This window comes from Callorhinus ursinus, unplaced genomic scaffold, assembly GCF_003265705.2.
Source record: "Callorhinus ursinus isolate GAN/ISIS: 27379988/994484 unplaced genomic scaffold, GSC_fseal_2.0 scaffold9, whole genome shotgun sequence".
Taxonomy (NCBI): domain Eukaryota; kingdom Metazoa; phylum Chordata; class Mammalia; order Carnivora; family Otariidae; genus Callorhinus; species Callorhinus ursinus.
This window is the reverse complement of record NW_027397071.1, coordinates 26,462,647-26,477,674: the sequence shown is the minus strand read 5'-3', so window position 1 is coordinate 26,477,674 and position 15,028 is coordinate 26,462,647. Positions and strand designations below refer to the sequence as shown.

The 15,028-nt window shown below is 47.6% G+C and overlaps 1 protein-coding gene across 6 annotated transcripts in view; it reads left to right on the top strand.

The window, feature by feature from the left end:
- Nucleotides 1–529: 529 nt before the first annotated feature.
- Nucleotides 530–15,028, top strand: part of LRRC8D (leucine rich repeat containing 8 VRAC subunit D) — a 113,335-nt gene continuing 98,836 nt past the window's right edge. For 3 of the 6 annotated variants that reach the window (XM_025872156.2, XM_025872154.2, XM_073896353.1), the window contains exon 1: nt 530–723. The gene's annotated coding sequence lies outside the window, so the exon portion shown is untranslated. Of the gene's footprint in view, nt 724–1,151; nt 1,169–1,469; nt 1,612–15,028 lie in introns of those variants that run through there. The other 3 variants (XM_073896351.1, XM_073896352.1, XM_073896350.1) reach the window with 3 other exon arrangements.

The following is a 15,028-nucleotide window of genomic DNA, read 5'->3' as shown; positions in this document are numbered from 1 at the left end:
TTTACGCAAATGTCCCCCTACCACTTCATGGCATTCCTCCCTACGTCTTAGTATCAGAGTTTTAGTCAAAAGGAAAGACCCAGGAAAGGCGAGGGTTGCTGATCTTGCTCCGCTCCCGCCAGGCGACAGCGGCTGCCTGGCACGGCGCCCTGTTCAGGTAGGCGTTTGACAGGTAAGTCTTTCGGTGACCGGCGATCTTCCCCGCCCCATGCACCTGCCTGGCGTCTGGCAGCCTCTCGCCGCCAGTCCCCGACCCGGGGCCACCTAGCCCGCCACGCAGCCGCCTCCGGTGAGCCCGGCCCGCTGCGGGCGCGGCCGTGCGGCCGGGGGAAAGTGCTCGCCGTCACATGGAGGCCCGGGCCCGCCCCATTGGCTGCGGCCGAGCCAGTCGCGGCGCTCGCTGGCTGCGGTTGGTCCCGGAGCTGCAGCGCCTGCACGGGCCCGGAGTCCATGTTACGCTTTGTCTAATTCCCCCCGTTACAGAGTCATGTGCTGCTGCTCCCGTCGCCGCCGCTGTCGCCGCCCGTGGTGCCCCGGCTCCTCCGCCGCGCTTCGAGGTGGCAGCCGCGGGCGGGGCCTCGGGAGCAGGGTCCAGGGCGCCGCGCGCCTTCGCCGCCCCGGCGCGTCCCGGTGCAGCCGCCGCCCGCCGCAGGTGATGCCGCCACCTCCCGCCTCAGCATAAGCCGTGGCTTGGCGGCCAAGCTGCCCGGGCTGCCCCCCAAGGTTGGTGCGCGCCTCTCCGGGGCCGGGGCCGCGCAGGTGGGAGCCGCCCCGGAGGCGAAGCGCGCCCCTTCCCCGGCGCAGGCGTCCGGCCCCGCGGCGGGAGCGGAGGCTGCGGCCGGGAACTCGCCGCGAGGGGCGGGGGCCGGGGGGGATGCGGGCGGCGCGCGAGTCTGCGCTGGGCTCCCGTCTGCGACCGCCTGAGCCCAGAAAATTGTGCCGCTCGGAGCAGCTGGAGCGGCGGGCGCCGCGGACGCCTGCGCCGGCGGCGGTGGGCCCTGGGAGGGGAGAGTGCGGACTGCCTCCCTCCGGCTCCCCGTCGCGCGCGCTCCCTCCTCTCGCCCCCGTCCGCGCAGTCGGGAGGGCGGGGAGACCCGGTTTCGGCTCCGCTGATTCCTCTCGGAGGTGGGTGTTTGGTGCCTGGCCTTGCTGGCCGGGAGCCCAGAAGGTGAGCCCTTTAACTTCTCCAGAAACGCCTCCCCCTAGCCCGCTTCCCGCGCCGGGTGGGTTGGGCGGGGAATGAGGGCCGCGCCCCGCCCCCCGAGCCGGAGGGAGGGAGCTGGGGGCCCGCAGGTGCACCCTGCCCGCCGCGGGCCATCTCCGGGTTGGGTACCGGTATAATCCGCTTCTAGCTTGTTTGAAGGCGTGGGCACTTGGGAACGGGACTTCTGCTCCTCTCCTGGCCAGGGGCTTGGGTAGGAGGATTGGGGGGAAGTTGCTTCCTGGAGGATTGATAGAGGCCTTCCTCTTAATGTCCCCCCTAATTTGGGGTATTCTTTAGGGATAAAGAAATTAGGGTTTTGGCTTTAGGCGGGCTTTGTTTTTTGTTTTGTGTTTCTTAAAAAGCCAGCCGCAGTGAAGAAGAGCTGCTGCAGGTTCGAGGGAGGAGAGGTAGGTCCCTGCTGTAGAGGAAGAGGTGGGGATTTGCGGTTCCAACGGGCACGCAGTTGGGGGTTGTGTGGCAGAAGATGGGGAGGTAGGGCTTCAGGAAGAGAAAGAAACGCAAAGGTGAGAGCGAGCAAGTACTCAAGCGGTAGGCAGAAAGATGGAGAATAGGTACTGGGGAGCCCTAGCCAACCGTGGGGCCCAACTTGAGCTACTTGTACTCCTACATGGTTCCCTCTGCTTTGCAGATTTCTTCCTTTCCTCTTCCTTGAATTTGAAAAATATTTCTTGTTGAGCAGAGAAAGCTATGAGGACCTATTTTGAAGGAGATACAGGAGTAAAGACCTAACTTCTGGAAGCTTTCCTTAGATTTTTTTTTTTTTAAAGATTTATTTATTTATTTGTCAGAGAGCACAAGCAGGGGGAGTTGCAGGCACAGGGAGAAGCAGACTCCCCACTGAGCAGGGAGCCGGATGCAGGACTATCCCAGGACCCTGGGATCACGACCTGAGCTGAAGGCAGAGGCTTAACGGACTGAGCCACCCAGGCGTCCCTCCATAGCTCTGATGATAAAATTCCATACAGGCAGCATTTATTGAGCACCTATTTTGTGTTCTGTGCTGGACTTTGAAAGAGTCTGCACAGGCAAGGAATTCTTGTCTGCAGTAATGGTGAGGGCTGTTTACCTCATGAACAACCAAAGGGCACGTCCGAGTGCCAAGGATGACAGTGATTCAGACCTGCCCCACCAAAGCTTTTGGGACCTCTGCTTTTTACTGACATGTGGGAAGAATCCTGCACCATAACCAGTAAATGAGGTCTTTAGACAACGTTTCTTTTTACTGTCCACAAAATACTAACCAAACACTTACCATCAGCTAGGAGAGGGGTAGAGTTGTCGCTTCTCCTGCCTTCCACATCAGTTGACTAAAACCCTGTTAAGATGCCAAAGCAAGAGAGAGGAAAGATCCTGAGATGAGTTAAAGTAAGGATCCAGCAAAGTTGATTTGGAGTGTTTGACCTCTATAGGTTAGGTCGGGAGCCTCCCATAAAACGATTAGGTAATCCATGGAGCTGGAAAAAAAAATTCCAAATCTTGAATTGGCATGGTTTATTTCTATATTTGAACATTTTATCTTAGATTTGTTTCATTTTTATTGAGGGTTTGTGTGTACTTTGTTGATTAAAACTTAACACATTAGCAGGTGGAAGAGGAGACTGTCCTTAGATGACCCAGTCCCCCAGTCTCTTCTGTTACCATGTTGAGTAGTTGGTGATGCAATGAACGGGGGGGGTGGTATGGAGCCACAGTCACAACTTTTCCTCCTTGCCAAGGTTTACAGAATTTTTAAAAACTTGGTCAGAGGGGCGCCTGGGTGGTTCAGTCATTAAGCGTCTGCCTTTGGCTCAGGCTCAGGTTATGTCCGGCTTTCTTGCTCCACGGGAAGCCTGCTTCTCCCTCTCCCACTCCCCCTGCTTGTGTTCCCTCTCTGGCTGTGTCTCTCTCTGTCAAATAAATAAAATCTTAAAAAAAAAACAAAACAAAACTTGGTCAGAACTTGGCCTTTTCCCCTTGACTTTTACATTGTGCTGAGCTTTTTTGATTAATTTTACAAAATTTTGATGTGTTTGTCTTGTCCCAGTAGCTAAATTGTTTTGGTAGCTATATGATGGAAGTTAGACGTGGTTCAATCCCAGTCACGTAGGTGGATTGGCACTACGTATGAAGAAGTCAAACTTTTGTTCAAACTGTGTACTCATGATCACATACGTTCTTGAAATGGTAGTTGGTAAGGGATTTCACATATTTTCCACGTGTGATTGGAGCTGATGTTTGACATTCTAAGAAATACCAGACAGGATTTATTGAGCGCTAGCAGCAAGCAGAGAACCAGAGTGGATGCTGTGGTTCCTTACCGAGGAAGGAGAGGATTCGTGTACAGATCGAGGGCCAGTAAGACAGGTATAGGGGAGGACACCAGCAGCAGCAAAGGATTACATTTTTCTCAAAGGTCAAGGAATACTGAAATGGAAGGGTTTTTGGAGCCAGATGAAAGTGTTTGTGCTTTGGGAAAAGGGGAAGGAGCATGTGTTAGGGGAAGCAGTGAGCTTTGTCACAAGTCAGAGATAGTAAATAGGTTTGCCTGGCTGGAGCAGAGAACATGACTGATGAAGGCAGGGGGAATCTAGTTAGTGGAAAACTTGAACCACAGGTCAGTGGTGTTAATCATTTGCCTCAAGAAGACTGGTTCTCAACAAGGGGTGATTTTTGCCTCCCAGCAAACATTTGGCAATGTCTGGAGACATTTTTTTGGTCATAGCTGGGAGGCAGGTGCTACTGACATCTAGTGGATAGAAGCCAGGGATCCTGCTCAACATCCCTCCTGCCATGGCTGGGACAGCCCCCACAACAAAGAATTATCCTGGTAAAAATGTCGGTAGTGCCAGGGTTGAGAAACCCTGCTGTAGACAGTAACCAGAAAGGTCACTGTGAAGTGAAGTTACATCTCAGAATAGGCCTTGAAGGGGGTGGTTCTTGACACATGAGGAGGGACGTCAAGGTTGGGAAGCCAATCTAGGAGACTTCTGCTGTGCTCAGGCCTGAAGTGATTAGGATCTGGGCAAAACCTAATCAGAAGAAAAGGGCATTTTCAAGAGATTGTGGCAGATGAGCCAGCAGGGCAGTATAATATTGGGTAGGTGGGGAATCAGAATCAGAATTGGAATTGTAGAGAGGTTCTGGTCTAACTTCTTTAGTAAATTCTTGCACTTGCTAGGCAGCCTCTATTTAAAAAACCCCAGAAACAGGGAACTCTGTACTTATGAAAACATGTCGTTGTATCTTTGAACTATGTATGATTATTATTTGAGCTGAAGACTGCCTCCTGGGAACTTACCACATCAACAGGACAGCCCTTTGACATCTTTCACAAAGAGAGTATGATGTATCCTTCCCCTTTTCTCAGTGCAAAATAGTCCACTTCTTTTCATAATCCTGTGTGGGACATGGTTTGTAGATGTCTTATTTGTCGGCATCTCACATGGGGAATAACAGTGTCTGGAATTGAATACGGGAATTGAAATGTGTTCTGGTCAACAAAGGGTATAGTAGGACAGCTGTTTCCTGAAACCAAGGCATAAGCATCTATTTACTACAATTTAAACTTAAAAAACTGCCTTTTTTAAAAAAAAATAGCATGTAGCTAGCACAGATCCATGCATAGGTTCTGTCCAAACAGTCAGAACATCCAGATATTTGTTGTATGAGCTGCTGCATCCTTGTATTCATTGGGCAGATTTTTGTATGTGTGTGAAATCGAATGGAAGTGTTTTGGTTTGTTTTTGTCCATGTTCAGTGCTATCCTATTTATTTTGGTCCAGTCTTAAGGTCTTTTGAGATTTTAAAGTCTTGCTTCTGCCTTCTAATCCTATGAGAGAGGAGTAGAGGATGACTTAGCCAAAAGCTTTGTAGCCGCCTGTATTAATACTGCGTGCAGTCCAGTAGTTTGGCACTGTTAGTCCCATTCCGGACCTGGGGTGCTGAGTGATGGAGGTGAATTCCAAGGGTTGACTGGCCTGTAGGGGCTTCTGAGAAATCTGTGTTTGTGGTCAAACCACATTGCATTTAGCTTTTGCAAATGTTTGCACCTGTGATGCCCCTTTGAAATTATTTGAGTCTGTTGCAAGCTTCTGAAATTAGTACTCCATCCTCTGGGGTCTTTGTAATACTGTTTAGACATCTGGAAGAGAATTTCTAATGTTCTGTGTAAATCTGAAGCTTGCCAGATCAGAGTTGCTTTTGAAATTTGTGAAGAGGTAAATAGGATAAGTGATACTGAAAAAAACACATATGAACTTGGTTCCCACTCGGGCCAAGCTTTTTTTTTCCTTTTCTTTTTGTTAGTACGCCCAAAATACTTCATTAGTGCCAGCTTTACATTTGGGGAAGGAGAGAGGATTGGGGATTAGAAACAAGCGTTTTTCCCCAGAATTGGGGTTTAACTTGTCATTGGTATAATTTCATACTTACCAGATTTCACATGTCATCTCTGAAATGACATTAGGAAATCACCATGCTCAAGTGTTTTTTGAAGCAGGCAGTTCAGAAAGAACTTAGTGCCAAGTTCCCTAAATGTTCCAGATCTATTCAACAAACTAGATTTAAATAAATTATTTGTTTGGGGTGGTAGCCATCTAACATCGTTGAGAGGGCTAGAACAGAATTCCAGATCTCAGAGCTAACGTGTGCACCTTCTTTGTTAGGAATGTCCATTGTGCCCTAATCCCCCGCCGGTGTGTTGTCTGTCCAGATGGTCAGTCTGTTTGCTCTCCCTTCCGTTCTCGTCCACGTGGGACACCTGTCCATGTCCTCTGGAGATGAGGCATTTTCCTGAGAGAAGGGATGTTTTGTGAAGGTATGAGATTTCTTGAGAGGAAAATATTGGAAAACCCCTAGGTATTGTCCTTTTATACTCTTAAGGGCTGTATCAAACTTGAAGTCACCCTGGAATTAAGGATGTGATGTACTATTTGAATAGAAGGGTAGAATTTTATAGAAGGTATCAACACTCGAATTTCGTAGATGAGAAAATCAAGGCCCAGGGAGGTGATGTGACTAGCTGTGGCTTACACATGAAGTGACAGAGCAGGCATTAGAATTCATCGGCCTTAAAGACCACAAATAAAGGCTAAGGATAAAGATTTCCCCTCTGCTTGGAGATGTGTAAACAGTGGGTCCCTCAGGCCTTATTTACATAATTGATCCAAAAGAAGGAGCACACAGTGGAGTTTCTAGGTTTACAGATGACAGCAAGCTCTTCTGAATTATGAAATAACTAACCAATGGGGATTTACTCCAGGGAAACCGTATTAGGATATGTGAGTCATCAGAAGATTTGCAGGTGAGTTTCTCTGGGCAGTAGGAGGTCAGGTACTAAGAAATTATGGAACTGTCAGAGGGTGGTGTTTTGGTGGCAAGACCCAGGAAAGGACTTGGAAAACACTTTCACAGTGTTGTCCCAACTTGCTCTCGCAGATTAAAAAAGACAGGAAATGCTAAGCTCCATCAAAAAGATTTTGGAAAAAAAAAAAAAAAAGATTGTGGAAACCAAACAGAAAACAATCTTATTTGAGTTTCCACTGTGCTTTGTTCAAAGCTGGGGCACCTGACTTTAGGAAGCACCATGGAGTTGGGACAAGCAATGTAATGGTACCTAGAAAATGTAGGCATTCCTGCTAGAATGGAGGCTCCACAGGACAGGGCCTTGCCCATCTGCTTTTCTGATAAAAATATTGGGATTTTTAGTATCTGGAAAGAAGATCGGGAGATGTTACTGAAACCCATGAAACCACACGGATAAGGATGGAGGAACCTGGAATGTTCACCTCATCCCGTGCCACAACCTGAAAGTGGTATTTCGGTTGCCCACCTCCTTGTCTGTTGCCCCGGTACCTGTCCACGTGGTGAGGGCAGGGGCATATCTGTCTTGTTCTCCACTGATTTCCTAGTTCCTGGCACATGGCAGGCCCTCTGTTCATGTTTGTCCCCTGAAGGAAGGCCCAGAGAGGTGTACCTTACAGCTTTGTAATACCTAAATTCAGGATGAAGGCAAAAAAAAAAAAAAAATACGGCACCAGTTTTCCTCAGCCCTGCCTGGCTCTCATCCAAGTCAGCCTGGGGAATATTTTAAAGTTACTTGAGCCCTAGGTATTGAATCAAAATCTCTGGGAGCGGAGTTTCATTTTGAAAAGAGCTCTCTCTGGGGGCGCCGGGGTGGCTCAGTTGTTAAGCATCTGCCTTCAGCTCGGGTCATGATCCCAGGGTTCTGAGATCGAGCCCTGCGTCGGGCTCCCTGCTCCGCGGGAAGCCTGCTTCTCCTTCTCCCTCTCCCACTCCCCCTGCCCATGTTCCCTCTCTCACTGTCTCTCTCTCTGTCAAATAAATAAATAAAATCTTTAAGAAAAAAAAAAGAAAAAGGAAAGAGCTCTCTCTGCCCCCAAGTGATTCCATATGTAGAGCTGAGCCTGAGAACCACTGTCTTACAGAGCCTACACAAAGGCTGGGTACTGACTGAAGACACTCTCAACAAGGTTTCGAAACATTTGTGGCTGACAGGCTCACAATTAGTTACTAAGACAAACATGGAGCTCTAAGGATACATCTGTATCCTTGGAAGGTGATGACCAAGACACTGGATGGTTCACAGTGTGGCCCTTCGTGCTCCCATGAGGTGCTGCATCCCTCACCGGATGGCATAATGGGGCCAACTGGAAGGCCATTCCAGAGGGGCTCCGTGGTGACAGTTCCCCAGCCTAGGGGGAAAGAAAAGAAGGGAGGCAATGTGGCAAGCTTTTCAGTTTTGATTTTAATGCTGAGTTTATTCCATTTAAAAGGTCTTTTTAAAAAAAATCTGGGTTCTTCCTGCTTTGAGGTATTACTGTTTTTCCTCTTGTGAAGGATGGTGGTGGTTTGGTTTTTCCTATCATTTCTTGGTCGCCTAAGCCCTGGCAATTTTATGACAGTCTTCCTTTCAGATTTTACTAGTCTGAAATCAAGTCTGGAACGACCACTGCTCTGAGGTTTTCAAGTTGTCCGTATCCTCTTGTGGATACCTGCTGCTGGGCACGGCTCATGCATGTCACCGTTAGATTCCATTATGAACATTTCTTAAAACCCTTTTTACTTTCCTCTTCTGCTTGCTGGTAACAGTTAGGAACATTGCCAGAGAAGGCTTCACTTCCCCAGCAACCCATAAATTCCTTTGCTAAATCTCCGCGTCAACAGATCACCAACACTGCAATGAATTCTACAAAGCAGGAGAAGAAAGGAAGTGCAAGACAGCCATTCTCTCTGAAGGATGTTGATCACCCAAGAGCTGCCTTTCCGGATCTCATGCAATGGAGACAGGACAGGTTCATGCCCATCACTTCGGGTATGAAGTACCATCAGTCAAAATTCTCGTCACTGAATGTTCCAAGCTTAGTTCTAAGAAGTATTTGAAAATTAAAATTCTTTGGAAAATGTTCTCCGTGATGCTACCCAACTGATAAGCTTTAAAAATCAATTTATTATTAGATACAGCTAGGTTTTTTTTTTTTTTTAACTTAACTGCTCAAGAAGCAATTGGACGATTTGTGGAATACCCCAGATTAGTGCTAATAACTATTTATTAGGCATTTCCTGATTGTCCAAGCCTATGCCCTGGAATTTACATGCATTCTCATTCAATCCTCAGAGCAATCCTGCGTGGAAAGTGGACTACTCCCATCTTACAGATGAGGTAACTGAGGCTTGAGAGGTTATGTGGTTTGCAAAAAAACCAGAGGTGGTGGAGGTAGAATTTGAAACTACACTTGTCATTTCAAAGCCGGTTCTCTTATCTCCTGTTCTCATTTCTCTTGTATTTCTTTGTATTCATTTTATGATACCTATTCATATTCTTGCCAAAAAAACAAATAAGAGAATGGGACTTTGAGGTGTAGAGGGACCTTACAACCTGTCTGGCTCGTGCTCCTCATTCAGGGATCAGATCTGAACCTGGGAACACAGGCTGTGAAGAGGGGATTGTAGTGGTACCTGGGTCTCCTGGCTTCCAGGCCCGTGTTCTCACCAGCGTAGTGTTCTCAGAAGTACCAATCAGAGTAAAACCACTTGAGGTTAAGTTTATCCTAGAACTGAGAGAGTATTTTAAAATCACCTGTTGTGGAGACTTCTCTAGCCCTATTCTCCTGTCCTCAGTGTTGGTGATGGAGTGCCACCTGTGGTGGTATACGTCGTAGGAGTATAATCCTCCTCAGGAGATATGACCTTAACAGTGACTGCTGTCCATAAGTATATACAGACGTAGCTCGTGTTTGTAAGGTGTTACATCCAAGTGCTTGCTAAATTAATGCCATAGCAAACATCTGCAGTGAAACAATAATCCTATCTATGTCTGCTAAACAACGAGTCAAATCAATATCCATATATGTGTATCACATATACATACTCCATTTATAGATGTATTCTACTCCAGTATAATCATTTCAGGGGATTGAATTCATTCTTTTAGAATTTCTACTTCAACGGTTTTATTTTTCACACTAACATTCAGCCAATAATAAAGTACAGATCAGGAGAGGGTCTGCAGTGTTAACACAGCTTGCACAAACGCACCCCCATCCCATGCACACACACCCCCAGAGAGGGAGGGATGCTTTTCTTTCTCTTTAACCTAGTTCTTTTCAGATGTCTTTCTATTATGGTACATTTTCCTTCTCTCTCAGTTCTTTTCCTTACACATTATTTGTATGTGGCAAATTCTGTACGAAGCCAAAACTTTGTAATTGTATCTGTAGTTTCTGCACTAACCAGAGGGAGACTTAGAGTTGGAGGCCAGCCTTGCCCTGGGGTCTCAAGCACATACCAGGCACTGCCTGAAGTAGGCCTCTCCGAAGATGATTTGTGGCAGCTTGTCCTCAGCCTCAGGGTAGGGTGATCAGGAGGGAGTGGGGTGGACCTGGGCTGAACTAGAAAGTGCAGGTCTGTCTAAAGGGGCTCTGTTTAGCTGATCTGTTCAGCAGCCAATTGTTGCCATATGGGAATGTGGGCAAGTCTTGCCAGATCTTCTGATTTTTCACTGTAAGCCAGAAATCTGGATTATTACTTTAAAATCTCCTGATTTTAAAAGATTGGCTAGCTCAACGTTTTAAATAAGAACTTCCTGCAGACCAAACAAAATGGCTTTGTGGGCTGGATACAGCCTGCAAGCTTAGGCCCTTAGAGATAGATAGCCCTTAGTGGCCAGGTAAACAGAAGCGTGGGATGTGAATAAAAGCACAGTACACTTTGACAATCAGTTTAAATGGAAACAGATCAAAACTTGATTTCATTGTTCTGCGCCCGGTCCCCCCACCCCCATACACATACACACAGCAGAAAAACAACAACAGAAGCCCCATACTTGTAACGATTTCTGCCCTTTAAATTTGTTATATCTGGAGTGAATGCATTTGAAGGGTTGTCTTGCTTGAGGAGTAAGAGATTCAGGGAGAAACATGTAGTTTGGGAATGAAGCAGCGAGGCCAAGGTGATGCGGGTATGGGGGCGAAGGGGGCAGGTGGGCCCAGGAGTAGAGAATGAGGGGTAAGCGCCACTTGGAGGTGAAGAAAGATCATCTACCCCCTGAAGATAAGGGAAGAGGAGCATTTATTTACATCTCAAAATTGATTTGGGGGTAATAGAGAGGAGAGACCAGAAGAGTCCTGACATGAGAAAGGGAAAACTGTGACCCGATAAATGTTTGGAAGTAATGTAGAATCTATGTGGGTGGGCAGAGTGCCATTATTTTGCCATTCCTCGTGGGTGCGCATTAATTTGTGTTGCGGCTTCTGCAAAAGGAGAATTGGAGTGGAAAGGAAGGGAAAGAGTTCCCGTCAGAAAGGAGAATACAGAGGCAGGAAAAGAAGAGACCGCAGAGCAGCTGATAACCAAAAGGAAACCAGGAGAGCTGGCCAATGTCCGCCCTGCAGAAAGTTAGCTATTGTTGGAAGACAAACCGCAGCGGCATCCTAGGGGGTACACCCGGCAGCCCCCAGCTCCCACAGGGCTCTGGACTCCAGCTTGCTTTGCTCATGGAGGGCTTGTGTGCTCAGCACGACTTGGAGCAGCCCCCACAGTCCCTTAGTGTGAAGTCAGCGGCAGCACGCCGGCAGCTGCCCAGTCGGGGAACAGCGGGGGCTGGGTTTCTGCCCCTGCTCCCTGGCGGGGCGCCCCTGTGCAGGGCACGACCTCAGACGTGTACTGTGACCCGACTAGTGCTGCTGTCGTCAGTTGTATCTGCTCTTCTGGGGAAGAGCCTGCCTTCGCTTCCTAAGAATGTGTCCTATACATGGCCCCTCTGAGAGGAGGAGAGGTGATCCTTGAGCAGATCTCTGTTAGGAGCTGAGGCTAGGCTCCTAGCCTGAGGGGATTTTTAAGAGCATTGTTCTCTTAATCATCCCAAGTATAGCACATTGTTCCTGGAATTTCAGCATTTTCTGGGAAAGGAATCTTTTGATTCATCAGCAGGTTTTATTCCAGTCCCTGGGACTGTCATCCCTGCGTGAGCTGAACCATGTCCCTCTCAGCTGGTGTAACTTTAAAATTTTTAATGTTTTGGTTGCTTTCAGAATAAAAACCGCATTTTTAAAAATGTGCCCCCCCCCCCCACTTTATTTTAATGCAATGAAGGTCTTGGTTTTTGTTTTTGTTTTTTTTTTTATTATGGAAGCCGGTTTGCAGTATTGAGAGAATGGGTGCAGATTTCCTTGCTCTATTGCTGGGAAGAAGAAGAATTCTTCAAATTCCACTGTTTGTTCTTCCAGGGACTCTAGTCCACAGATGGAAATCCTGGAAGATCCTACCAGGAAGTGAAACTTGTAAATAATCTTTGTCCTGGTTTGGGGCATTATGGATAAACAAATTTATACGAGAAGCCTTCTTGAACCTTCTGATAAAATACACTTGACAAACACGATCTTAGAGACCAGTTCCATTCTGGAAATAATAATAGGAAACATTTATGTAGTATCACACGTACTGGGCACTGTTTGGAGTACTTCGCATGGAGTAGCTCATTTGCTCCACCCCCGTGCTGTGTAGCCTAGGACACTGAGGCCCAGTTCCACAGTCTGGCTGCACTTCTCCATGACCTTGAGCAGCTGAGGGACTCAGGGCCATAATACTGGCAGTGGCAGAGCAGTGATGGGAACCCGGGCCCTCAGTGGCTTCAGGATCCATGCTTTTGAGGACTGCATTACTGCCTCTTGTGCTCCCTCACAGCAAGGATCACAGATTTGCTTCCCACATCACCTCGGCTTTAAACTCAGGATCAAGATTGGATTTGAAAAAAGAATGACAATTTTGCTCGTTCCCCAGTCACTCCTCCCCAAACCGAATGAACAGAGTTGTCAGGAGACAGTTTCCATCCAGGAACAGAAAGCTGCAGATCTTCCTGGAACGGCGTGCTGGCATACCGCACAGACCCTCCTCAGGGCTGCCGCTGGGGACTCGCTGCTGCTGACAGCCCTCACCAGAATTGTTTTTAAGAGCACAAAACAGTTTTACCTTTATCTTTACAACTAGTGGATTTGGAGTGCTTCTGAGAACATTTTGAAAATTGCTTTTCGCACTTAATGTAAGGCAGTGGGAGGGAGGACCGTGGATCTGGGGCTTGAGGACTTGAGATCTGGTGGTGGCCCCGGCTTCTGCTGCCTGTGGGGCCTTGGATTTATTTCACGTTGGGTTTCATTGGATTTCATCTCCATGGGAATGATGGAGGGGATAGTAACGGCAGTATGACTGCTTTGAGAAAGAGCAGGTCCTATCATACAGGACAGTTGTTTGTCAACAACAGTAGCCGTATGTGTTAGGCAGTGAGGGCACCATGGTGGCCTTCGTGAGCCCTGGAAGTCATTGTCCATGGGTGAGCGGCGGGGGTGATGCTTGGGAGTACTCGGGAAGGTTTTGTGTTATTTGAACGTCTTTCCTTTCCTGTTCTCTCCTTACCTGTGTTACAGTGTGGATGATCGTGCGGGTGTCAACTCAGTTTCTGGCCCAAACTTTCCTTTTCCTTGGCTTTTCCCCCTCCTACTTTGGGCTCGCCTCCAGTTTGTCTACAAAGTGCCGTTTGTTGTAAGGGTGAAGCAGGCGATTCTCTGGGCAGCGACACTGTGGCTGTAGGCAGTGACTGTAGTTCAGAGCACAAAGTCAGGCTGGAGTAGGAGGGACACTGACAGGGCTTGTTCATTAGAATTTTGTACAGTGATTTTTGAAGGAAACAAAGGGGGAGGAAGGGATGACTTGTCACTAGAAATACTATGAAATACCCTTCATGACAGAACAAAATTGGGTAAGGAGAAAGGGCATTGAGAAATCATTGCTTATTTGACAACAAATGCTTTTTGAGCACTGGGTCTTGCAGTACATTCCTGTGGCATAGGAAACACAAATTAATAATAATAAGGAAAAGCTGTCCTCTTGGTGAATTTTTAGGTGGTCCATATTGAGCCAAACATTCTTTAATGCTTCATCTTCACTTCAGTCATGAAGGTATCATTTGTCATTGTTCCATTTCAAAGATAACAAAATTGAGGCACAATGTGTTTAAATAACCTACCAAGGTTATTTAGTGCTAGTAAGTACCTGGAGGAACTGTCCCTCATCCACAATATAAGACATGAGTTACGTACGCCCCTGCTCTCAGCATGCGAACGGTTTAGTGTAATTCAGCACAGGGTGCAGTGTATGGTAGGCTCCTGTTTTTTGAACATTTGCTTAGAGGAAGGAGAGACTGATTTTTGACTGGAAAGATCAGAGAAGGGGCGCCTGGGTGGGTGGCTCAGTCAATTCAGCGTCTGCCTTCAGCTCAGGTCATGATCCCGGGGTCCTGGGATGGAGCCCCACGTCGGGCTCCCTGCTCAGCGGGAAGCCTGCTTCTCCCTCTCCCCCACTTGTGCTCCCTCTCTCGCTGTGTCTCTCTCTGTCAAATAAATAAATAAAATCTTTAAAAAAAAAAAAAAAGGAAAGATCAGAGAAGATTTTACACACAAAAAAACCATTTCAGAAAATTAACTTGAGCAGGGCCTTAAAGGATGGTAGAGAAAGGGTGGAGGAGTAAGGGATACAGGTGGCAAAGTATGGAGACATGAAAGAAGCATGTAATGTGTTTGGAGACGGTGCTGTGACAGAAGGAGGGATGTGGGACGAAAGGATAGCAGAAAAGCAGTTTGGGACGGATTACAGAGGGCCTGGAGTGTCCTGCTAAGGAATTTGGACTTCATTCCATTGCGTTGGAAGGTTATTCCACTAAAGGTCCATGGGAAGAGACATCATTTGCTCCAGTCTCTGACTTCAGCAGTTCTGGTGGCTGAGTGAAGAAAGGAGTAGAATGTCTGCAGCAGAGGTTCCCCAAGCAGGCTGCACCTTAGGGCCCCCTGGGAGTTTCTTAAATGGACAGATTCACACATTAACCCCCAGCAGTGATTCTGATGGTGTAGATCCGGGGTGGGGCCTGGCCTGGATGATTGTGTTTAAAGGATCCTGCAGGTGCTTCTGAGTTGGGGGGGAGGTGTCTGGGCTGAGCCTAATGGGTTTGTCATTGTGTGGATAATTTTTTAAACCATGGGAGGGGGCCACTAATCAACGCTTGGGGAAGATAATTTCAGAACTTGGTCATTTTCCCATTCATATCTAGAATGTAGTACGGCTCTAATCTTTATGGCTTTGTGTTAAATTTGCCTTTTTTCCTTTGTTGGGAAGGAAAGGGAATATGTAGGATTTCCTTGGTGACTGTTCATCAACAGTCTCTCAGAGCGTGAGTTCTGGAGGCTTCAGGGCTCCCTGTTCAGTCCAGTCTCTTAGGAGTTGAATGAAGTGCTGCTCACTTGTACATTTCCTGGGAGC